The following is a 24,422-nucleotide window of genomic DNA, read 5'->3' as shown; positions in this document are numbered from 1 at the left end:
AGCTGCCTTAGTCATTATTTGGACTACTTGAAATGTAGAATAGAGTGGAGGAGCAGACAAGACTTCTTTGGTTTATTGAGAGGTGCCATTCCCAACAAAGAGTTATTTTTCAAGCTGTCCTCTATGGTCTGGGGTTATCAGCCTTGGCTGCACATCAGACACTTGTGAAGCTTTCAAAAAACAGCTGTCTGAACCTTTTTAGTTTCCTAGGGCTTTAGAACAAAATACCACAGAATAGGTGGTTTTAAAGAACCGGAATTTATTTTCTCACGGTTCTGGAGGCTACAAATTCGAATCGGGGACTGAGCCATGTCAGTTTCTTCGGTGGGGCTGTCTCCTAGTTTCTGGTGGCTACCAGCAATCCTTGGCATTCTTTCGCTGTTTATAGATGCATCTGCCTTTTTTTGCCATAAGGCATCTCCCCCGTATGTGTCTCTGTGTGTCTATACTCCCCTTTATATGACTCTGCTAAGAAGGGATTAAGTTTAGGACCTACACTATTCCCCTGTATGACCTCATAACATAACAAAAACCCTAGTTCCAAATAGGATTACTTTCATGGGCACAGGGGTTATGACTTTAATATAAAACCAACTATATATGGGACGGGGGGAGGAGCACACTCTTCAATCCATAACAAGGCCCCAGTCAGATCTATTGACTCTGAATTTCTGGAACCCAAGTATAGCATCTATAATTTCGAAAAGGTCCAATAATTATTCAGAAGGGCAGCCTGGGTTGAGAATTGGTGCCCTGGGGTCGAATGGATGGATATGGATGGCGGCCTCTACCCTCACTCCATTGCTTTCAGGCTGAGAACATCTAAGTCAGATGTGTTTTTACACATTGGGTTCGCTTGAGTAAGAGGTTAGAACTCATTAATGTGAGGGATCCATAGCCTTCCCACTTGCCTGTTCCCTCTTAGCTTCTTCCCATTCCTCTCACTCTCTTAGAAGAGAAAGGAAACAAACTGAAAATGTACATTTCCCAAGAGAGAAGGTAGAACATGTGGGGAAGGGGCCTAGATGGAGAAGCAGGATGACCTGGGTGAGACTTTTTCTTCTAGAGGGGAGAGGGGAAGAATAAGAGACTTTCATGATTAGAGACAGGGATGGAAGTGGAGGTAGAGGCTGGGGTACAAGAGTTTACATGTTAGGCTTTATAGACTCATTCTTGGACAATATAAAATATTTGGAAGCAGATAGAAATTGAGACTTCTAACTGGGTCATGCATCTTTAAATGTGATTCCTCTCTGCAATGGATTATTAGAGGGATGGATTATCAGTTAGGGGGTGCCAAAAGTACCTGTGGGCTTCTTAATGATATCCAAGGTCCAGGGTCTTTCCATTGTTCTACTCCATCAGCTGTAGTGAGTTGGCCTTTTATCTTTATGCTACATCCATGGTCGCAAGTTGGCATTGCATCAAGCTTCAAGGCAAGAAGAAGAGGGAAGGGGTGAAGTCAGGAGCATGTAGCCGGCACAAGTCCTTTCTTATAAAGAAGCAAAAGTTTTCCAGTTGTGCTAGCAGACTGGATGGCCAAATTGGATCATATTGGCATCACTAGCTGGAAGGGAGGCTGGAAAAGTACTTAGCTTTTCTGGCATGCAGGGAGAAAGGGTTAGAATTCGCTGTTGGGTAGGCCAACCAACAGTGCATGCCACAGAGGGATGGGGCTGCAGGTCAGAGCTTCACAGACTTTAAACCCGAGTGAAAAAAAAAGTGAGCCCCAGTAAAAGAAACATGAAAACTACTGTTTCAGCACAGATTTTCAAGTTTCTGGAGTCTTTTAGAACTTATTAAAAGCAGATGTCTGGGCCTCACTCCAATAGATTCTGATTCAGTAAGCAGGTTTGGGATAAGACTTGGGGATTTCCCTTCTTAATAATCATCTTAGATAATTCTGATGTAGGAGCTCTCTGGACCACACATTAAGAAACCCTGTTTTTGAGAGACTGGCTAAAATTAGTTCAGTGGTTCTCAAACTGGCTGAGTGTTAGAATATTGGGAAACTCTTTAAAATTATCAAAGCAATGGGCCCTCAAAGTATGGGCCCTCTTCCCAAGGAATTAAATCAGAAACTCAGGGGTTGATAAATCAGCATCATTTAAAATCTCCCAAGGTGATTATCATATTTAGAAAGGGTTGAGAATCATCATGTTAAAGACTGTACTGACTAACAAGCTTCTTGCATAAATAGTAAAGCCAGGAACAGCTGGGTGGCAGGAAGACACTACCTAACTCTCCGTGCTGGCTCTTGAAAAGCTTTGAGAGGTGTGGATATAGAAGACAGAGTAAAACAGGCTGGCAACCTTAAAAAAAAAATTTTTTTTTTTTTTGAGAGAAGGTAAATAGCAACTGATATGCAAAAAATAGTGAAAGGCGAAGCCTCTGAAAATAGCTCCATCTCTCAGGTTTTTAAATACTAGTTTGAGATGCAGGCTTTCTAATACTGATTTTAAGATATTGTATCATTTAATGTACCACGTCCATAGAGCAAAAATTTATTAATATTTATGTGGGTGTTGTAATTAAGTGTTTAAGTAAAGTAAATATTGTCAGAAGCGGTAGTCTCTGGAGCCCTCTGCAATGCCAGAGGACTGTAAACTACCCAGTTGGCAGTAATGCCATCTAGTATAGACCAGACTAAGCTGCTCACCACAGCCTCCTTGGAATCCAAAAAGACTCCTGTTTTCAGTGGCAGGTTTAGCCGATTAAATGTGACCATTGCATATTCTTAAAAGTAGATCTAATGGCATTCTGCTGGTAGATAGAAAATTAAAAAATACATGATTAACTATCGATGTAAGACACTAGCCTTGGTATCGTGGAACAAGTGGCTTTAATTGTGAGAAATGTTGGCTGTGCTAAGACTCTGACGTGTCCACAATGTCAGCTAATGTGGTTAGTTTGTGCAGGCGACCAGATCAGCTCCGTGGTGACCTGTGTTGCCAGGGAATGAACACCTTTTTAGGTGTTGCCAGTTCCAGTTTCCTGGCAAGAAAACGAAGAACCGAAAAGTGACCACATGAGAAGAAACTAAAAAAGGTGACTGAATTTCTATTCCACAAACCTTGTTAAGGCACCAACTATATGTGAAGTAATGTTCATGCAGAGAACGTGAAGATGAACAAGACACCAGTCCTACCTTCAGAAGGACAACACACAAAGCGAGTAACTAGGAAACATGCAAGTGTTTTGAATACCATAAAGCATTCAAAAGTCATTCAAAGGCCCTGTGAGTTCAGAAAAGAGGAACTAACATTCTGGCTTGGGGAAGATTTTAAATGAAGTAGTTACTTTTGATATGAGAATCGAGACAGCCATATTGTTTTGGCAGACAGCGGTTAGGAGAAAGGCATGCCTGGTAGAGGGAAGAGCATGGACAAAAACATGGAGGCAAGGCGCATTCTAGGAGTCCCTGGGCAGAGCAAATGGTTAATGTGCTAGACTGTTAACCAAAAGGTTAGAAGTTCAAGTCCACCCAGAGGCTCCTCAAGAAAAAAGCCTAGTAATCTACTTGCCAGAAAAATCACAGCCACTGAAAACCCTATGAAGCACAGTTCTACTCAGACGCACATGGGATCACCATGTTGGAGCTGGAGTAGACTCAATGACACCTGGCAAATGTGTGTTCTGGTGACAGAGACATAGTCAATGTTTGTGAGTGGGAGGAAGGTAATGAGTGGCCAGAAAGATATGTTTGGGGAAGACTTTGAAAAAGTGCCTTCAATTCCTTTTTAAGGGTTATGATCCTTTTTGGGGTGGGGAGAGGGTATTGAGAAGCTGTTGGAGGTTTCCAGTAGTGGTGGGGTGGGGGGCGAGATATTTAAATTATTTAGCTCTCTAAATTATTTTTATCTGCGTGAAACGTTTTTGGAGGAAAATATCTGTTCACGTAACCTGGTGTTAGTAAACTGATAAACTCATTTGAGTCTGTGTGATGCAGCCTTCTTTCTGTCCAGCCTATTTCTTGGATGTAATCTTTATGGAAGCAGAATGCCAGGCCTGTCTTCTGCAGTACTGCCGGGTGGATTCAAACCACCAACCTTTCAGTTAATAGCTGAGAGCAAACTGAGCCCACAGGGACCTCTAAGAGAGACAGTAAAGGCTATATTGGAAGTACTAGCCTTGTGATTGAAACGTTGTAGATACTGAATAAAAAGTAGATATTACTAAGGAGGAGAGAGGTATAAATTCCCTGAGCGTGAAAAATAAACCTTTCTTGTAACAAACCCATTGCTGTCCAGTTAATTATGCTCTCAGTGACCCCATAGGACGGAGTAGAACTGCCCCATAGGGTTTCCAAGGCTGTAATCTTTATGGGAGCAGATTGCCACATCTTTCACCCACAGAGTGGCTGGTAGGTTCAAGCCCTCAATCTTTCGGCTAGCTGCTGAGTGCTTAACCACTGTACCACCGGGGCTCCTTTTCTTGTAAGAAGTCACTAATATTTTGGGACTGTTTTTACCTGCTTTATAACCTAGCATCTCCTGACTGAGACAGAAGCTCAACTGATGATAGCGTATTTTGTTTTTAAGTAAAGCAACTGCTAGGCACAACTTTTCTTATGAAGTTCAGTCACTATGAATAGCAAACTCTTTAAGCTGTCAAACACCTGCAAGGATGCCAAGCACAGATCTTCTACTTATAAATATTATTTACAGAGGCAAACATGAAGAGCCCTTGGCAGGAATAAGCCTCATGCCAGATGTTAAGTTTTACTTTCAACCAGATGCCCAGTTTTTATTTTCCAGCCATCATTCATTACTAGCACTCTTAAGGATGGACTTTCTTGAGTCAACATAAGAGAAAGTCTCCCTTCTGACTGCATGTAAAAATTGGACACTGTCCTGGGATTCCAGCCTCCTGAGACAGCAGTCTCTTGAGCTCAGATCCATCAATACAGCGGCTGTGACAGACACAAGCAGCCTATCCCTTGCTTGTTTATTGCACTGACAGTTCCCAATTGCTCCCCTCTGGTGCCAGCCCTCGAGTCTTGTCATTGTCTGTCACGGCTGATAGTTTGCATAGAAAGGCGCCACCACGACATGTGTCAAGAGAGAAAAGTAATGATAAGAAAGAACCAAGGGTGAAGCATAAAAGCCTATCATTGTTATAGATCAGTACCATTTAAGGAGGCAAAGTGGAGGGGTAGAAAGAATAGAATCTGGAGTCAAAAACCCAGAGGTCTGAATCCCAGCTCCTCTAAGACCACCAGTAGCAACAATCTCTAACATTGATTGAGCTCTCTCTAAGCACGTTACATGCATCACTCATTTAATCTTCACAACAAACCTATGAGATAGATTCTATTGCATCATCATGCAGGTTTTATAGCTTGGGGAACTGAGGTACAATGAGGGGTGCTACAAACAAGAGGGCTCCTTCTGGTCCTTCAAAGGATTACTCTCCTTTTAAACTTCTAGGATAGCCAATTCTTCTCGACATCTGCCAACTATATTCAGGAAGCTGGGAACCTGGGATATTTATGTAATTAATTTCTAATGCAATCAGTATACCGCCTGCAAAGCAGTGCAGTGACATTTGCTAAAAGTAACGCCCAACACAATGGCATGTGGGTGTTCAGTACGATAGGCCCTATGGAGCTCAGTTCTGTTCTGTTACATGGGGTCGCCATGAGCTGGAATTGACTTGAGGGCAATGGGTTTGTTTGTTTGTTTAATCTCTTATAACTCTATGAGGTTGGTATTATTTTTCGCAAGCACAAAAATTGAGGCTCAAGGTAAATGAGTAAGTGGCAGACTGGGTTTTGAATCCAGGTTTTTCTAATGCTAAAACCTACTATTTTAACTATTATGTTATGCTGCTCTTTTAAACACAATTCTAAGATTTTTAAATAATGTAAATTCATTAATGTTCTCTAATATTTCAAGAAAAAAAATTATTTCTAGGGGAAAGGAAAATACAAATATCATCATTCTGCCATACTGATTGACAAACACAGGCATGAGAAACTATGGACTTTATGTATCCTCAGGAAAAAAAAACTCTGCCATTGAGTCGATTCTGACTCACAGCGACCCTATAAGACAGAGTAGAACTGCCCCATAGAGTTTCCAAAGAGTGGCTGGTGGATTTGAACTGGCAACCTTTTCGCTAGCAGCTGAGCTCTTAACCACTGCACCACCAGTGCTCCTAATCTCTCCTGGCTAACACATTTAGTGACAAAGTTGAAAATGAGATCATGAGAGTGTTCTCCCATCAGCATCACCTTGGGTAATTTGTGGAAATGCAGATTCCAAGGCCCTCCAGTGGTCTTGGGTGTCCCCTATACTGCCGGTAGGAGGCTACTTTGGGATTCACCGACCTAAGTCTTCAATTCCTCTGCCAGTTCTATTGCCACTAGGCCATGTTGTCATCAGTTAAAGTTGAAAAACCCTTGTATAGGGCAAGGTTGGAACTCAGCAACTCTGCTAATGCTTTTGCCCAGAGAGACTGCCTGAGCTTGAAGGTTGAATTTGAGGACAAAATGGAATTGCTGATTAAACTCCAAATGTAGCATTAACTATGCAGGAATAAACTGTCTCCATCTACAGTATATTTACATCTAGGTTTGTAAGAAGGCAATTAGCCCAATTAGTTCAGTAATGAATAATGTTAACCTTTATAATATCATTATTGAGTCTGCAATGCCAGTTTACTCACCTCCTCCAATTTTATATGTCATTTGAAATTGAGATGGAAGTGGCATTTCAAAACTACTTAATTTGGTGGTGGCAGGGGACTGAAAAAAACAGTCAAACTGGAGGTTCAAAGGCAAAAATGATGTATTATTTAAATTGTTCATATTTTCAATGTGACTAAGCATTCTGGCAAGATTGCTTAAAAATAAGAATTATACGCTTTGATTTTTTGCTAAAATGTCATTGAATGGCTTTAGATTAGTTTACCAAACGTTGATTTGCTTGTATCATTTTTACATCTGAAATCAGTCTTTCCCCTTAGCTTTCCATCAGTTTTTAAAAGCTGGGGCACTTTTGGAAGATGCAGACCTCCTGGTCTACCCCGAGAATCTGTATTTTAATCTACTCCTTGGGTCATTTTTATGGAAGCCATTTAATCCTCGTCCACAAGCTGCTACCTACCTCTAAGGTAATGACTCCCAAACAGTTGGTAGTACAGCTTTTGTGGTCTTGGAATGTTTACTTATAAGGGTTGAGTTAGCTGAATTCTGTCCAGTTTTAAACTGATTCTCCTTCATCAAAGCAAATGTCAGAGCTTTTAATTAGTTAATTTATTTTATTTCCAAAAACTTCTAACTTCGCTTTTCCAATAACAATGACCCATTGTGACCTAACATGCAAAAAACCAGCTGCTCCTCTGAACTGAAAAAAGATAATATAGTTCTGTGCACAGTAGACGAAACAGATTAATGAAGTAAAACTTTGGGAAATGAGACTTTTATCCAAAATGACAAACCTTATTTGGTGACTATAATGAATAGAGTGGGACTTTGGATAAGTGGACATAATCTACCCAGTAATTTAGCTTTGCCCTTTTATTTAAGACTTGTTAGAAAAATCAGCAGTTTCTGCCTATTTGCTGTTTTCGCATATTAGGGAGATGAGACATACATAACCCCTTATGGGGGAATCAGAAGCGGTTCACACCCGTAGCTTCCCTCACTCCTTGAAGTAAATCAGAGGAAATGCTTCAACCACTGGCTTAATATTCCAGAAACACAGTAAGTCACTTCCTAAGACATGGATTGGTTTACACGATTTAATTTTCTTTACAAGTCTACGACTAACACCAAGATAATTAAATGCTTGTTAGAACCCTATTTTTTTATATTGGAAAATCTGGTGTGTGTATATAAAAAACATGAGGAGCACTGGTAGCACAGTGGTTAAAGCTCTCGGCTGCTAGCCAAAAGGTCAGCAGTTTGTACCTACCAGCCACTCTGAGGGAGAAAGATGTGACAGCCTGCTTCCATAAAGAGTTATAGCCTTGGAAACCCTATGGGGTCACTATGAGTCAGAATCAACTCGATGGCAGTGGGTTTGATTTTTCTTTTTTTTGTATAAAATATTACAATAAAGGTATAAATAATATTACCAATGATCATGAGGATGGCACAGGACTGGGCAACGTTTTGTTCTCTTACATACAGAGTCAGCTTGAGTTGGAGCTCACCAGATGGCAACTGACAACAACAATGATAAAGGAAATAATACAGTATATAACAAAATATAAAATGTTAATATAAATAATATGCTGTCTAAGTGCATGACTATGAGAGCATACGCTCTTAAATATATTTATGTATACAATGTATTTCTATTTATATATAATAAATACATATTTATATAATATAGTCTTATATTGTTGCTGCCATTGGGTACTGTTAAGTAGGTTCCAACTCATAGCAACCTCATGTAGAACCGATCTAAACGCTGCCTGATCCGGCGTCATCTTCTTGATCATTACTGGGTCTGAGCCCATTTTTGCAGTCACTGTGTCAATCCATCTCATTGCGGGTCTTCCTCTTTTTCTTGTATGTATACTAATACATTAATAAACTTCTTATTTTTAATCTTACAGAAAGATATGTTTCAAACATGACATTATCCTGTCCTCAAATTAGAAATGAGTTATGGTTCACAGTTCCATTTGGAAGTCAATGGAACTTGGAGCAATCCATTATTTCTGATATTATATTAATTATTTATATAAATCATGTTATATTATATGTACCTTAAAAAACCCAAACTAAGCCCATTGCCGTCAAGTCGATTACAACTCATAGCGACCCTATAGGACAGAGAACTGCCCCTTAGGGTTTCCAAGGAGTGGCTGGTGAATTCGAACTGCCTGCTGCCTTTTGGTTAGCAGCTGAGCTCTTAACCACTGCACAACCAGGGCTCCATATGTACCTTATAATAATATTAAATCATAATGTGTTATATAATATTTAGGTATGTATTATAGTTTGTTATGTTATTATTTTGTAATATTACAGAAGGTAAATTAGCCCACCTGTCTATTTAGTTTTTCTTTCTGAAATACTTTACATTATTTTTCTATTATTTTTCATGTCTATTGCCTGGTAGCACAGTTAAGCTACAAACTAAATATGCTTTGATAGTCTCACTGAGATACACAACTAATAATTATTACACGGTCATAATGAAAAATGTCTTAGAGTAACAAAGGAACATGGTGGCTTTGGAACTGTATCTTCTACTGGAGGGGATATGGCAGATACCTAGCTATTTTGATTTAGGGAGCCCCAATCTGGCATAGTGTGGCAATTTGGTTGGATATTTTAAAGGCCTGTGCCAATTAACAATGGAGGCTCTGGCTTAATAGTAATATTGATGACCATTATCATAATAATCATAAAAACAACAATATAATTTATAAAGGCCTTATTATATTCAGGTACTCTGTCAAGACCTTAAGATGTATTATCTCACTCAACAATCACACTAACCTGATGATTTTAGGGGAAACTGAGGCTTTGGGAGAAACCCTGGTAGCGTAGTGGTTAAGTGCTACAGCTGCTAACCAAAGGGTCAGCAGTTTGAATCCACCAGGTGCTTCTTGGAAACTCTATGGGGCAGTTCTACTCTGTCCTATAGGGTTGCTATGAGTTGGAATCGACTCAACGGCACTGAGTTTCTGGGAGGCTTTGGGAGTTTAAACGACTTACCCAAGGATATTGAGCAAAGCCATCACTTGATTTAGCCTGACTCAGTCAAAAGCCCATGTGCTTCTGGGTAGGCAGTATATCTGTTTATACTTCTATTACAAAAAAGGAAAAAACCCATCATCCATTTTATAGAAAAAATTGTAAATAAAATAAGAATATAGGAAAAAAATTAGTCTTAGCATTCAAAGACAACTGTTAATATTTTATGTATGTCTTCAACACCTTTCTCCACATATATGTGAATATATAATATAAACATAAAATTACAATATGAATAATGATTTAGTATTATCATTATAAAAATATATTAGTAAATATACAATTTAAAATTGCATATTACATCTATAATATCAATCAGTAAAATATATACATTACAAAATTTGTTCATACTCTATACATAATTCTATTCCTAGTTTTCATTAGCAATATACTATGACCATATCTCCATATCAATAAATATAGACAGCTGTCTTTATATTTATGGATGCTAAGAATTCCACATTGTTTTGCTATAATTTATTTAACCCTATTCTAATTATTTCACATTAAGCTCTTTCTGGTATTTTTATATGGTAAAAATTACTTTGACCAACAGTCTCATATACTTACCTTTGTTAATGTGCTAACTCTTTCCTTAGGATGAGATTATAGCATTACAATTATAAGGTCAAAATTTGTGAGCATATTCCAGGATTTTATTACATATTGCTAAACTGACCCCCAGAGGTCTATAATAAAGTAAATTCCCAGTTGCATAATGTGAGAACGCTTAGACACTTACCTACCGGACTATAGGGACACTATTCTTTCTAAACTTGATCAATTGAGTAAGCAAAAAAATGTCACTTTAATTTACATTTTTATTACAAATGAAGAGGAGCATTTTTATGTTTTACTTACATTTATGTTTCTTCTTTTGTGAACTTTATAGTCATATGTTTTGTCCATTTTTGTCTGCAGATGTTTATCTTTTTCTTATTGGCTTAAAAGTATACTTTACATATTGAAGAAATTATCTCTTTATTATAGTTATTGCACAGAGTTTTTCCTTCACCACTTAAAAATTGTTTTATCTTTTAAAATGGTGATTTTTACCTTTCTGAGTTTCCTTTTTTCCATAAATTCCATTCCTTTTTTTTTTTTTTAAATAACGGCTTTATTGAGATAAGCTCTTTAATGACTGGCTTAATAGATGACAGCAGGATTCTCATATTTTCTTCTGCATTAATTGGCTGCAATATCACATGCCATGTAAACTCTGGAAAAGTCTGAAAATGTGTGCGAGAAGGGCAAATAACATCTTAGTGCTATTATGAAGGCGGTTCTGACCTCACGAAACCTCTGAAAAGCTCTGGCGTTTTGCCAAAGAATCATTGCAGTATAGTTCAGTGGACAGGAGAGCTAGCGCTGGCTCTGAATACCTGGGTCCCAACTTCACCATTTACTCACTGGTGCACAGTGGTTAAGAGTTACTGGTGCTAACCAAAAGGTCTGCAGTTCGAATCCACCAACTGCTCCTTAGAAACTCTATGGGGCAGTTCTACTCTGTCTTGCAGGGTAACTATGAGTCAGAATTGACTTGACGGCAATGGGTTCGGTGTTTTTGGTTTTACCATAGTCCCTGTTATGGATTGAATTGTTGTTGTTGCCGGCAAGTCTGTTCCGACTCATTGCGACCCTATGTACAACAGAACAAAACACTGTCCAGTCTTGTGCCATCCTCACAATCGTTATGCTTGAGCCCATTGTTGCAGCCACTGTGTGAATCCATCTTTGAGGGTCTTCCTCTTTCCCACTGACCCTCTACTTTATCAAGCATGACGTCCTTCTCTGGGGATTGAATTGTATCTCCCCAAAATTTATGTTGGAGTCCTAACCCTTATACTTGTGGAATAATCCCATTGGCGGGTAGTGTTTTCTCTTGTATATTAATGTGAGGCCATATCAGTGTAGGTGTGTCTTAAACCTAATCACTTTTGCTGTGTAAAAAGAGCTGATTAGGCACAGAGATAGGCAAGAACTAGTGGGGGAAGAAGATGTCACATGGAGATCTCCAGAGAAGCTGAGACAAGGATTTTCTCTAGAGTGGACAGAGGGAGCTTTGCCCTAGAGCCACTGCCCTGAATTTGGAGTTCTAAGAAACCATGAGAAAGTAAATTTCTGTTCATTAAAGCCACCCACTTGTGGTACTTCTGTTGTAGCAGCACTGAATAACTAAAACAATTTCCTTGTCTGTAAAATAGGGGTAATAGTCATACAGATGGAAACTCTGGTGGCGTAGTGCTTAAGTGCTACAGGGGCTAACCAAGAGGTTGGCAGTTCAAATCCGCCAGGCACTCCTTGGAAACTCTATGGGGCAGTTCTACTCGGTCCTATGGGGTTGCTATGAGTCGGAATCGACTTGACAGCAGTGGGTTTTTGGTTTAGTACAGATAATCCCTGACTTACAATGCAGTGATGTTCTGATGACTCCTTCTGTTCCGATGACTCTTTCGACATAAGTCAAAAACCTCTCTCTATTTTTTTTTAGTTTTCATTATTATTGCCTTTTATTATCAGTATCTTCATAATTCCAATCTTTGAACACCTGTGACTGAACATATGCGAATGATAACATCAGTAAATTACAAGCTGCAACATTGTATGTAGTACTAATGATAAAACAATAAGATATCAAAAAACAAAAAAAAAACAGATGGTCCTAAGTGGTCATATGTGCGGTTCGTTGTAACTCTAATACATTGTAAGTCTCAGACTCCCTGTAGTGAGGATTAGATCAGTTAAAATATCCAAAATGCATAAAACAGTGCATGGCAAAAAGCAAACACTTTATATTGAGGAAAACATTTTAACTCTCCTGGAATCCAGATTTCTTCATCCGTGGAGTTGGGGTGGCCCACCCAGCCCATTTGCTCTTAGGTGTTCTTTAGAACCTTGAGCCTCTAAGGAACTGTTTTTCCTGGAGTCACCTTCAGGCCAACAATAGCCTAGTAAGCAGCTTAATGGACATCATTTTGCCTTAGGCATTGGGTTCTTTTGGAGAATTATCTATGTGCGGACAGTTTCAAGAAGCAGGAACTCCACAGTCTGACTGGAAGCTGTGTTTTAGGATATATGGCATGTCCTTAATGACTCTGTTTTTACAAATAACTGACCCTGAAATCCTGCACATGCTCTGACTCTATCTCCTGAGAAACCAACGTGAAAGAAATTTACAGTGACCTTCAGGAGACTGCCCTGCCCGGACCCTGGCTATATAACCTTCTTTCCCTGTCCCCTCTTTGGAGCAACTTCCTGATACTTTCAGTTGATGCTGCCTGATTCAAATCATATCTACTCACAATAAATACATTCTGTTGCACTAATTTCTGATGTTTCTCTGCACACTTAGGTTTTTAACAATATACAATAGCTAGTATTATTATCTCTTTTCTGCATGGAGAAACCCGAGGCTTAATGAGTGAGCTCCTAGACTTTGCATCCACCTGTGTCAGATTTTAGCTACGAAACATTGAACACATTTCTTAACATTTGGGAGCCTTAGTTTTCCTGTATGGAAGATGAAAATAATAGAAGTGGCTGTCCCATAGAGTTGTTGTTGTTACTAGGTGCCATCAACTCAGTTCTGACTCATAGCAACCCTAGGTACAACAGAATGAAATACTGCCTGGTCCTGCGTTATCATCATAATCATTGTCATGCTTGAGCCCATTGTTGCAGCCACTGTGTCAGTCCATCTGGTTGAGGGTCTTCCTCTTTTTTGCTGACCTTCTACTTTACAAAGCATGATATCCTTCTCCAGGAACTGGATCCTCCTAATAACATGTCCAAAGTATGTGAGACGAAATCTTGCCATCCTTGCTTCTAAAGAGCATTCTGGTGCACTTGTTCCAAGACAGAGTTGTTCGTTCTTCTGGCCGTCCATGCTATGTTCAATACTCTTCAACAACACCATAATTCAAAGGTGTTAATTCTTTGGTCTTTCTTACTCATCTTTCAGTTTTTACATGCATATGAGGTGATTGAAAACACTGTGGCTTGGGTCGTGTGCACCCTGGTCCTTAAAGTGACATCTTAGCTTTTTAACACTCTAAAGAGGTCTTTTGCAACAGATTTGCCCATGATTTTAGAGTATTAAATGAGATAGCACATGTAAAGTACTTAGCACACTGAGTGCTGTTCAGGAAACATTCAATATGCCCTTGTTACTAATGATATAGTTATTACTACTATTGCATACGGCATTTTACATATGTGTGTATGTATGTATACCTGCACACACACACACTCACCTAAAATATTACATACTGGCCTATGGACACAGGCAAATAAACCATGGCCTAACCAAAACAGGTTGGTCGACTTAATTAGATACCTAGCCTGCCAGGTTGTCAGTTTAAATGGGATGTTTGGAAGTTGACAGAGAACTTTGCTTTTTATTAATATCCAGTCGGGGTGGGGGGCCTATGAATTCTTACCAAATAGCAATGTCCGAACAACTGGAATTATTTAAATACTGATAGATACCTTAGTGACTCTGTTTTTACAACTGACCGACCCTGAAACCCTGCACGTGCTCTGACTCTATCTCCTGAGAAAACAATGTGAAAGAAATTTACAGTGCCCTTCAGGAGACTCACCTCACCTATATAACCTGCTGTTCCTGTCCCCTCTTCGAAGCACCCCCCTGATACTTTTGGTTGATGGTTCCTGATTTGAATTGTATCTACTCACAAGAAATATATTCTGTTGCATTGATTTCTGATGTTTCCCTGCACATCTGGGTTTTTATCAATATGCAATAGCTGTTATTATTACTGTTTTCTACATTGAGAAACCTGAGACTTAGTCGGAATAGACTCGATGGCAGTGGGTTTAGTTTTTTTTGGCTTTAGGTACCCATAAAGTATCCCTGGGTGTTGCAAATGGTTCACCAAAAATTTGGAGGGTTAAGTACATCCAGAGGCAAATCAGAAGAAGACCTGGTGACCTACTTCTGAAAAATCAATCATTGAAAACTCTGTGGAGCACAGCTCTACTCTGACAAGCGGGGGGTCACCACGAGTTGGAACTGATGCCATGGCAACTGTTTTTTTTTTTTTTTTTAATAGTCAGGAAAGCTCTTCTTATTTTGCTGTTTATTATAAAGCTCTGAACTGTTGCTTAGTAACAATTAAATCTGAAAAATCCAACTCTGACATAGCTGAATGGCTGACTGGTCTTTGGAAATGACAGTTTTTGAATTAACTAGATATTAAATCAGCATGTCACTTCGCATCTAAACCTGGGAGTACTCCGTCGAAACCCCTTCCTTTGATTAATTAACATGTAATGTGTAATCCCAGTAGGTTTGCTTTGCTCTGTTTGTTTTTGTCATAGATGGTATAATCTAAAGGCTTTCTTCATTGCAAATTACAATTACTTAATTTTATGTTACAGCTTTTTAACAAGGGAAGGGAAATAAACCACAATAACAATGTTTTGTGGCTCAAACAAATTTTCTTTAAAAATATTACGAATTTTATGGATGGCTCTTTGGTTTAAAGAAAATAATAGCCTAATACAAAATCTTGCTGCAAACATCTAGAGATTTGGGATAAAATAAAAAATAAAACACATCTTTTTATTTATTCATTAATTCATTCATTGATCCATTTCTCTACTTATCTATATCTACCTGTCTGCCTGCCTATCCATCTGTCACCATGGCAAATTTCTTTTTTTTTAATTTTTTATTGTACTTTAGATAAAGGTTTACAGAACAAACTAGTTTCTCATTAAACAGTACACACATTGTTCCATGACATTGGTTGACAACTCCACGACATGTCAACACTCTCCCTTTTCAACCTTGGGTTCCCTATTACCAGCTTTCCTGTTCCCTCCTGCCTCCTAGCCCCTGGCCCTGGGCTGCTGTGCCCCTTTAGTCCCATTTTGTTTTACGGCCCTGTCCAATCTTTGGCTCAAGGGTGACCCTCAGGAGTGACTTCATTACTGAGCTGAAAGGGCGTCTGCGGACCCTACTCCTAGGGTTTCTCCAGTCTCTGTAAGGCCAGCAAGTCTGGTCTTTCTTTCTGAGTTAGGATTTTTTTCTACATTTTTCTCCAGCTCTTTTTCAGGAACCCCTATTGTGATCCCTGTCAGAGCAGTCGGTGGTGGTAGCAGGGCACCATCTAGTTGTACTGGACTTAGTCTGGTGGAGACCGTGGTAGAAGTGGTCCATTAGTCCTTTGGACTAATCTTTCCCTTGTATCTTTAGTTTTCTTCATCTTTCCTTGCTATCGAAGGGGTGAGACCAGTGGAATATCCTAGATGGCCATTCCCAGGTTTTTAAGACCCCAGACACTACTCACCAAAGTAGGATGTAGAACATTTTCTTTATAAGCCATGTTATGCCAGTTGAGCTAGATGTTCCCCCAGACCATGGTCCCCACAGCCCTCAGCCCAGCAATTCGGTCCCTCAGGGAGTTTGGATGTGTCTTTGGAGCTCCATGACCTTGCTTTGTACAAGGTGTGCTGGCTTCCTCCGTATTGTGTACTATCTTACCCTCCACCAAAGTTACCACTTATCTATTGTCTATTGAGTGTTTTTCCATCCCCATCTCTCCCCTCCCTCGTAACCATCAAAGATGGTTTCTTTTTGTGTGTAAACCGTCTCATGAGTTTTTACTGTAATGGTCTCATGCAATATCTGTCCTTTTGTGATTGACTTATTTCACTCAGCATAAAGTCCTCCAGATTCATCCATGTTATGAGATGTTTCACAGATTCATCATTGTTCTTTATCATTGAATAATATTCCATTGTAGGTACCACAGTTTGATTATTCATTAATCTGTTGATGGGCATCTAAGTTGTTTCCATTTTTTGCTATTGTGAATAATGCTGCCATGAACATGGGTGTGCATATGTCTATTCATGTGACAGCTCTTATTTCTCTAGGATATATTCCTAGGAGTGGGATTGCTGGATCATGTGGTATTTCTATTTCTAGTTTTCTAAGGAAGTGCCATATCATTTTCCAAAATGGTTGTATCATTTTGCATTCCCACCAGCACAGCATAAGAGTTCTGATCTCCCCGCAGCCTCTCCAACATTTGTTATTTCCTCTTTTTTTTGATTTTTGCCAGTAATGCCGGGGGTGAGATGGTATCTCATTGTGGTTTTGATTTTCATTTCTACAGTGGCTAGTGATCATGAGCATTTCCTCATGTGTCTGTTGGCTGCTTGAATGCCTTCTTTGGTGAAGTGTGTGTTCATTTCCTTTGCCAATTTTTTAATTGGATTATTTGTCTTTTTGTTGTAGAGGTGTTAGATTTTCTTATAAATTTTAGAGATTAGACCATTGTCTGATTTGTAATAGCCAACATTTTTTTTTCCCAGTCTGTAGGTTCTCTTTTTACTGTTTTGGTGAAGTCTTTTGATGAGCATAAGTGTTTAATTTTTAGAAGATCCTAGTTATCTAGCTTATCCTCTGGAGCTTGTGTGTTGTTGGTTGTGGTTTTTATCCTGTTAATACCGTGTATTAGGGCCTCTAGAGTTGATCCTATTCTTTCTTCTACGAACTTCATAGTTTTTTGGCTTTATATGTAGGCCTGTGATCCATTTTGAGTTAGCTTTTGTATATGGTGTGAGTTATGGGTCCTGTTTCATTTTTTTGCAGACAGACATCCAGTTTTGCCAGCATCATTTGTTAAAAAGACTGTCTTTGCCCATTTGGTAGATTTTAGGCCCTTGTGGAAGATCAGATGGCCATAGGTGAATGGATTTTCATCTGGGTTCTCAATTCTGTTCCATTGGTCAATGTGTCTGTCCTTGTACCAGTACCAGGCTGTTTTGACTACTGGAGCTGTACAGTAGTTTCTGAGGTCAGGTAGTACAAGTACTCCTACTTTCTTCTTCTTCTTCAATAGTGTTTTACTTATCCAGGGCTTCTTCCCTTTCCATATAAAGTTAATGACAATTTTTTCCATCTCTTTAAAGAATGTTGTTGGTATTTGGATTGGGATTGCATTGTATTTGTAAATCACTTTGGGTAGAATTGTCATTTTCACAGTGTTGAGTCTACCTATCCATGAGCATGGTATGTTTTTTCCATTTATGTAGATCTCTTTTGCTTCCTTGCAGCAGTGTTTTGTAGTTTTCTTTGTACAGGTCTTTTACATCCCTGGCTAGATTTATTCCCAAGTATTTTATTTTTTTAGGGGCTATTATAACTGGTATTGTTTTCCTGATTTCCTTTTCATCGTTCTGCTTATTGGTGTATAGGAATCCAACTGATTTTTGTGTGCTGATTGTATTCTGCTATTCTGCTGAATCTTTCTATTAGTTCCAGTAGTTTCTCGTGAGGTCTTTCGGGTTTTCTATATATAGTATCATACCATCCACAAATAGGGACAGTTTAACTTCTTCATTACCAACTTGGTTGCCCTTTATTTCTTTTTCTTGGCCATGGCAAATTTCACTGAAAATATACGGTAATATATATGCTCTAGAATTGAAGAGAATGCTGGTTGCCACACAATAGAGCTACTTGTGGGCATTACTAGACCTGGTCATGCATGGTCTATGCAGGGACAGGAGCTATCTTGAGTGTATGGGTCACATTGAAAACTCTAAGGAAAGTGGACTTAGAAAATACAAAGCACTTATTGGCTTGGGAAGGCAACTAGGAAGCCCATCTTAGCCCTGGATCAGGCTGAGGAAAATATAAGTTTCCTCTGAGAAATGAAAACCATGATCTCACAGGATGAGTGTCTGAATTTTAACCCTATGGATCACAACGGGCCAATCTGATCTGGCATGGGGTCATCATAATGCAAGGCAGACTTGACAGCTGCTAACACCATTAATAACAACAATATCATTTTAGATGATATGAATGAACATATCCAAGCTAATGAAATGAAAATATGTAATGGTCTTGAATATTTTCAATGTTTGTTGTTGTTGGTTCCGTTGAGTTGATTTTGACTCAAAGCAACCACAAGTGACAGAGTAGAGCTGTCCCATGGGGTTTTCTAGGCTGTAGTCTTTTACATGAGCAGGTTGCCGGGTCTTTCTCCTGTAGAGATGCTGGGTGAGTTTGAACCGCTAACCTTTTGTTTAGCAGCTGAATGCTTAACTGTTGTGCCACCAGGGCTCCTTTTTCAATATCTAGGTGAGTGAAAAATTTAACCCCTTTTATATAGGTTTTGTAATCCCTGTGAAATTAAAGTGTTGCTGTTGTTGGGTGCTGTGGAGTTGGTTCTGACTCACAACGATCCTGTATGTACAACAGAACGAAACACTGCCTGGTCCTTCACCATTCTCATGATTGTTGTTATGATTGAGCCCATTGTTGCAGCCACTGTGTCAATCCATCTCGTTGAGGTTCTTCCTCTTTTTCACTGACCCTCTACCAAGCATGATATCCTTCTCCAGAGCCTGGTCCCTCTGATAACATATTCAAAGTATGTGAGATGAAGTCTCGCCATCCTCGATTCTACTAATGAGAATCTAACTGTACTTTTTTCAAGACAGATTTATTTATTCTTCTGGTAGTTCATGGTATATTCAGTATTCTTTATCAACACCATACTTCAAAGGCTCAGTGATTTGATCTTCGTAATTCACTGTCCAGCTTTCACATGCATATGAGGTGATTGAAAACATCACAGGATTGGGCCAGGTGCATCTTTGTCCTCAAAGTGACATCTTTGCTTTTCAACACTTTAAAGAGGCCTTTTGCAGCAGATTTTCCCAATGCAATATGTCGTTTAATTTCTTGACTGGTACTTTCATGGGTGTCCATTGTGGATCCAAGTAAAACAAAGTCCTTTATGACTTCAATATTTGCTTCATTTATCATGATGTTGCTTACTGGTTCAGTTGTGAGGATTTTTGTTTTCTTTACATTGAGGTGCAGTTCACACTGAGGAGCTACAGCTAAAAAATACAAATCCGTCTTTACATTCATAGTGAACTGAAGTCTCTCCCCATTGTCCAGTTTTTCACTTTAGGGAATACTTAAAAATTTTAAGCATATATACCCTTTGCTGGGCACTGGGAATACCAAAAGAATTTAACGTGAATGATTTTTTTTTCTTTGCCTCTATCAAAGCGGAAGCAGCAATCAAGCACTGTTTCAAGCTCTTGGAAACAAATTAGGAGTATTTTAGCGATTAGCATTACATCTTGTTTGTGAAAGCCCCTGCAGCAAACCGTTAATGTTTAAACTACTTAAAATTCGGTGGTGGTTAATAAGGCAGTTCTAAGGCGCTTTCCATTTCATAACCACATCAGAATTTTTAAAGCAGTTATTCCAGCCAATTTTTTTAAAAAATTGTACTAATAATCTCATTGCGATTTTATGTATTTTTGTACTTTCTCAATTACCTCACAGGCTATCTTTGATGCTGTCACATTTGCAAGCCAAAACATTAGAAGCAGTGATTCTAAGTTCCCCTCACCTCTTAAAAAACAAATGCCCCCTTGTGTCTCTTGTAACCCTACTTGCAATTGTGAGGAAAATATGAACTCTTATTTCTTCCATTTCTTTTAATAAACATTGTGTTCTTGAGAGAGATTGCCACCACAATTCCACACACAATTGTTAAGCTCATAAGCTCATACTGTTGTTTGAAGTGATGTGATATGTATGCACAAGAGAGGGTTACCCCATAAACAAGGTAAGCCCAAATTCACTACAGATTAGTAAGTGAGCACAAGTAAGCCCATGGTTACCTTCCTTACTGGGTCATCGGTCCCCGTCAGGGATTGTGAATTTGAAAAGGGGCTTTGATTCTGTAGGGAGGTGCTGTGGGATTGGGAGAGAGTCAGATGCCAGACATACCTAGAAGCAGAATCTTCGATGTCGTGAAAAAATGTGAAATTGTTCACTACAGATGATCTTTAAGCAAGGTAAGCACCGTGCTTACCTTGCCTATTTGATAATCGGGGTCCCTGAGGATGCAGACGTTTCTATGGCAAGGTCTTGGCTCTTAAAGGGCTCACAGCTAATTGAGGCAGACATTCCCGTAAACAAAGGTCCACAACACAACTAAACAAGGAGGATAATAGAGGCGGTGGAACCAAGGTGTCTGTATGTGCCCTTAGCTGCAGAGGCAAGGGTCAGGGAATGTTTGCTGAGGAAATAAAACCTGAAATGAATTCTGAAGAAAGTGAAAGAGTTTACCAAGCAAACAAACAAACAAACAAACAAAAACAGACCAAGGGCACAAAGAGCAAGGGGGGACTATATGAGCTACTAAATCAATTATTTATTTAGAATGTTCTACAAAAAAAAAAAAAAAAAGTCCGTGGACCAAATACTGAGAAGGCATTCCTTGACTCAGAGAATCCAGTAGTAATTCTCTCACCACTACTTTGCTTTTATCAGCTCATTTTTCTCTTTATCACATTTTCTTTTTTTTTCTGTTTATAAAAACAAATACTTTATATAAAAGCTCTTTAAAATGTTTTCTGCCATGCATTTGATATTTTGCCATGCAAACTTTTGCAGGTAAAATGTCTCTCGAAGTCTCCCGTACATTAGGAAAGGAAAGACCTGGTGGTACTTTACTTCTGCAGTCCCCAGGGCCTGCATCGCCTCCTTCATCTCTTTTCTCATTTTCTCCGACTTCATTTTTTAGAATTATGTAATGTTCTTATTGTGGTTGTATGACCAACCCCCTCCAATGCCTGCTTCTTTGAGCATGTTGTCTGTAAGCTCCATGTTTTACAACCTTGTTAACCAGTTGCCGCTGAGGGGACTCTGACTCACGGTGAGTGTCATGGATTGAATCATGTCCCCCCAAAATATCTGTCAACTTGGCTATATCATGATTCCCTTATACGATTGGATGATTGTCTTACCATTTCATCATCTGTTGTGATTTCCCTATGTGTTGTAAATCCTATCACTATGATGTAATAAAATGGATTAGTGGCACTTATACTGATGAGTTAGTGTCTTAAGCCAATCTCTTTTGAGCTATAAAAGAGAGAAGAGAGCAGAGGGACATGGGAACTTCATACCACCAAGAAAGCAGCACCGGGAACAGAGCACATCCTTTGGACCTGAGGTTCCTGTGCTGAGATGTTCCCAGACCAAGGAAAGACTGTTGACAAGGGCCTGCCTCCAGAGCCAACAGAGAGAGAAAGCCTTCCCCTGGAGCTGGAGCCTGAACACGGACTTCTAGCCTACTGGGTTGTGAGGGAATAAACTCTTCGTTAAAGCCCTCCACTTGTGGTATTTCTGTTATAGCAGCCCTAGGTGACTGAGACAGTGACCCTATGTGTGTCAGAGTAGAAGTGTGTTACATAGGGTTTTAAATGGCCTGTTCTATGGAAGTTGGTCACCAGGCCCTTCTTCTGAGGCACCTCTGGGTGAACTCAAACCTCCAAACTTTTTGTTAGCAGCAGAGTGCATTAACTGCTCGCACCACCCAGGGACCCCCACTTCCTTGTTACAGTCTCCTAAAGCCATGCATTGGGCTTTGATGATTAAAAGGGATTTTTTTTTTCTCTTTCTACGTAACTCTTCTTTTGGAAAAAAAAATTTTGTTTTCATTTTTGCCACCTGCTAGAGTTGTGCTCACCGATCAATATTCAGGTTTATTCTTTTAATCCCTGGCAATGGAGACAGTTCTTCCTTTGACAGAGATTAGATTGAAGCCTGTCCTTCAAAGCCAACTTTCTGTTTGAAAGAAATATGACTCTATTTGCATAAGAGATACAGCTGAGAACTCTGAGTCAGTCTCTGCCAGTTGTACAGCAACAGGGATAAAGGGCTGCTAATGTTTTTCAGAGACCATGGAATCATTAGTTGAATGTGTTTTCCAACTAATGATCTCTCACTGGTCTCTGATCGCCTTGCCAGTGTTGCTGTCCTCACTTGAATGAGAGGGAGAAGGAATGCTTAATTCTTCATGAACACTTTTACATTTCTGGCCCTTTATTCAATTAGGACTCAATCACGTTTTTTATAGGGGATGCACCTAAAGATGAAGTGGACTATATGATGTGCTCACGATGTCACATCTTGTGTAAAGGTGTAAGTGTGACCTTGGGAAAGATACTTAATCTCCCTTGCATCAGTTTCCTCATTAATAACAACGGGATATAATGAAATCAACTCGATGGTCATGGGTTTGGTTTTTGGTTATACCATATGATCACTCATTTTAATATGGCCAAGTCTATCTGAAAGAATCCAGATGGTTCTCTGGAATTTGCTCACACTGTTCCAAGGGTAAGGAGCACTGGTGAAGCAGTGTTTAAGAACTATGGCTGCCAACCAAAAGGTCGACAGTTCAAATCTACCAGCTGCTCCTTGGAAACCCTGTGGGTTTCTACTCTGTCCTATAGGGTCACTATGAGTCAGAATCGACTTGATGGCAATGGGTTTGGGTTTTTTTTTTTTTTTTTAATTCCAAGGATGGGGTCCCTGGGTGGTACAAATAGTTAATGCACTCTGCTACTAACCAAAAGCTTGGATGTTCCAGTCCACCCAGAGGTACCTTGGAAGAAAGGCCTGGCAATCTACTTCCAGAAAAAAAAATTAACCATTAAAAACCCTATCTATGTGGGATCAGATTGACAACAGCAACTCGAAAGGTTAGATAGGAAGCCTAGGGGGCAGTGAGTTTATGTTAATGGAAGAAGAAGAATTTGGAAAAGGTGAGAATGATTTCACAACTTGAAGAATGTAATCAATGTCACTGAATTGTACTTGTAGAAATTGCTGAACTGATATATGTTCTGCTGTGTATATTTTCAGCACAACAAGGATAAATTATGAAAAACAAAAACAACCCTATGGAGCAAAGTTCTACTCCAACACACATGGGGTCTCCACGATTTGAGGTCAACTCAATTGCAATTTTTTTTTTCCCCCCAAGAGTTTTAGAGAATTTGTCTTGAAAGATGATCTTATTCAACTATAGTGTTCTGGAAGGAGTGGTTAGATCATGCTGGATTATCCTGTGTTCAAACAGATACACCCTTACTCCCAACCAACTTGCTTGGAATTATAAAAAGTTACTTAGATAAGTGTTTTGAATGAGGTTGATTCATGCTAATTTTTTTCAAGAGAGTACCTTGGACATTCAATCAATCCCAGAATGGGTGTGTTATTAAAATGCTTAGTAAAGTATGCTGTTTTACTTTAGGGAAATGCCTATAACAGTGCTTGAGTACAGAAGACAGTCTATGCAGAACTAAACTGAAGACTTCATGGAGAGTCTTTGGCTTCACTGCTTATAATAGTGATGCAGCTGACTGAGAGAGGCTAGCCCAGGGCTGAAAACCAAACCAAACCCGTTGCCATTGAGTTGATTCTGACTCATAGTGACCCTATAGGGCAGAGTAGAACCGCCCCATAGAGTTTCCAAGGAGCACCTGGTGGATTCGAACTGCTGCTCTTTTGCTTAGCAGCCGTAGCACTTACCCACTATACCACTAGGGTTTCCACAACTACTTAGCATGACTTGATTACATGATGCATTTGTATTCAGGTATTAAACCAGCCATACAAGGGGTTTCTGAGACAGGTCTCATGCCCCTTTCTCATTTCTGTCTAGGAAATCTTGTATACTTCTGCATATGCATTTTGGCTCAAACATTTTAAAAGTGGGAATCCAAAGTATGCTCTAGCCAAGTTTTCAGATCCACTAATTTTCTACTGAGATTAAGATAGTAGCAGAGTTGTGATCAGATTTATTGGGGTGATTCAGTGTGAAGTGATCAACATCTATACTTA

This window comes from Elephas maximus, chromosome 6, assembly GCF_024166365.1.
Source record: "Elephas maximus indicus isolate mEleMax1 chromosome 6, mEleMax1 primary haplotype, whole genome shotgun sequence".
Lineage (NCBI taxonomy): Eukaryota > Metazoa > Chordata > Mammalia > Proboscidea > Elephantidae > Elephas > Elephas maximus.
The sequence above is the reverse complement of the archived record's forward strand: the minus strand, read 5'-3'. Positions refer to the sequence as shown.